A 2,731-nucleotide genomic window follows, 5' to 3' on the forward strand; every position below is an offset into this window, starting at 1 on the left:
GTAATAATGTTAATCACCCGGACGGCCACCACCGGCCCGTTCGTTTTTATGAGGGTGCGGCCCACGATTAAACCCGGGATGGACTGCGCTGCCACCGGTTCGACCAGGCCGCAGGACTCCTGCCATGTTGGGCGAGCTAACCATCGGGCCGGCACTATTGCCTTGGCCCTCGGTGGGATGGTCACGGCCTCAGTAGCCTCCAGCTCCGTCCTCTCGGCCGTGCTCACCCCCTCCAATGGTAGCTCTTCTACTCCCACTTGCAGGGTCCCCCGGCACAAATCGATTTTACAACCGCTGGCAGTCAACAAATCCAACCCTATTAAGCATGGGTCGCACACTTCTGCCACCCAAACTTCTATCTTCCTCTTTACCGACCCCAACTTGAGGGTTACAAAACCACGCCCTATGATGGGGGCCGTTACCCCGGTAGCCAGCTGCAAACTATGATTTTCCAGACGCTGGATTTTATCCCAGCCGTCTGCACTCGAATTGAGGATCACAGGGCTGATGATCGTGGCGCTAGCTCCTGTGTCCACTACGGCGTCTACCCCCACGCCGGCAATTTTGCACCGAATTGTCAAACTACCTGTACCAATTTGGCCGCAATGAATGACCTGTCGCGTCAATGAGGGCGCTTCACCATCCCCTACTACCGAACACGGCCCTGTATGCTCGGCACCTTCTGGTTTCCCGGGCCCTGGCGGAGGGGGAGGAGGGGGGGGGTGTCTGGGGTCGGCTAATCCAACCCGTACGAGGCGGAGTTGATGGTTACGGCTGCCTGAGTCCGTCCCGGCACGGAGCTCGACACTCTCGCGCACGGTGACCCAGCCGACTACAATTATAGCATCTCACCTGGTAAGGTGCTTGCCTCCGAAATTCCAAATTCCCCCCCCCCCCCCTGAAAGTCCGAATTGGGGCATTTGTCCATGGCCTACCGGGGGCCACCTCCGGAGCCGCCTGCCATGGTCCGGGTCCCGCCAGGCGCTGGTTCACCAACCTTCGGACCATGCTCTCCAGGTCAGGGCCCCCTTCGGGGGGCTGCCACCCGTCACGGGCCCTACCTAGCGCACCGCCACTGCGTGGCGCACGCTTCCCCGGGCCAGGGGCCTCCCTAGTTCCCAACGGGCCGCAGCGTCGGCCGCCTGGCTCAAAGTCCGCGGCGCCACATGGTGAGTTGTTGCCGAAGCTCGGGGTCCGGGAAGGCCTGGATAACATGATCCAGCACCAGGCTTTCCTGGGAGGCCGCCGCCATGTCCGCGTGTGCGATCCCTACTGTGCGGCGAATGTCATGGGCCAGCTCCCCGATGGTTTCCTGGGGCTTTCTTTTTCGCACCGCGAGCTGAGCTTTAACAAGCTCGCTCTGCTGTTCAATTCCGAATCGGTTAATTAAGGCCGCGCGGAGGGCTGGCAGGGTGAGAGCACCCGGTGGTAAAGCTGTCAGCACCTCCGCCGCCGCGCAATGCCCCCACAAGGTGTACTCCACCTTCATCCGGATTCCAACCGTTGCCCCTACACACATGCTCGAACTGCGCCAGGTACGCCCTCAGATCACTCTTGCCGTCATACGACGCGAGTGGAACCTTATGGCCGCCCGAAGGCCGGACCCCATGCGTCGCTCCTTGCGGGGTTAGCGCAGGGCCGAACCGTTTGGGCCCCCACAGTACACTATTCCCGGGGGGCTCGCGTGCATCCCCCCGTCCCTCTAAAGACTACCCCTGTCGGTGTCGATGCTTGGGTCACCTCATCGCAACCCGCTACCCACTCCATACTCGCACACCCCGGCTCACCAACACCTCTCACACTCCCCATGGTCGGACATCCCTGCACACACTCTCTTTCCACACACTCCGGACCAGTCGCACACCTTACCATTGGCCTCTCACGAACGCCCGGGTCTATACCAACCCCCAAGCTCGCTGAATCTCCCCTCACACCATATACATTTCCGACCATATCGCCACTCACCTTGGCGCCTCTTCTTCTTCGCTCCTCCACCGCCACCTGCAAACTCTTTATTTGGTTATTAAGCACGTCATCACGATGTGAGCACAGACCTTGTACCAATTCCATCACCTCCTCTATTTCCTTCTTAGTCTCCCTTCGTCTCTTTTTAATTTCATTCACCCCTTCTTCTACCTCCTCCAACTTTTGTTTCACCTCCTCTATTTCCCGGTGCGCCTCCACAATTTCTTCTTCTAAGGCCACCTTAGTCGTCTCTATGTGCTTCCTAACTTTTCGTTCTGTCGCCAACGCTGCCAACAGCGAACGCTGCCAACAAAGGCGCGTAATGGCGTCGCTTGGAGAGAGAGGTCGCAAAATGGACGAAAGGGCCTACTCCTTATTTGATTGACGCAACGCAGATTCAACTATTGGAAACACGGCCTTAACTAAAACACATAATAATGAAACAACTGAGTTCCTATTGTGGCCTACGTGTTGCTTGTGGACTAACTAGGGGTGCAACCTTTAACCCTAAATGTCATATTTACAAGAGTTATTTATTTACAACAAGTGTGGGTTCTAAAACTGCAACAGTATATATAATTATTTGCACGTATAATTTTTATAGCCAGTGTGTTTCAACGTAACCATGGGAACAATCATAATTCCTGTGCAGGTAATTTCACAAAGCTCAACAATTGGTCGATATATTGGAAAAGGGTCATTTTGACATGTCTACAAATATGGCGATCAAAACAGAGACCAAAATAACTTTTTTTGATGTTAAAAT

Source organism: Myxine glutinosa, chromosome 1, assembly GCF_964187855.1.
Source record: "Myxine glutinosa chromosome 1, kmMyxGlut1.1, whole genome shotgun sequence".
NCBI classification, from domain to species: Eukaryota; Metazoa; Chordata; class Myxini; order Myxiniformes; family Myxinidae; genus Myxine; species Myxine glutinosa.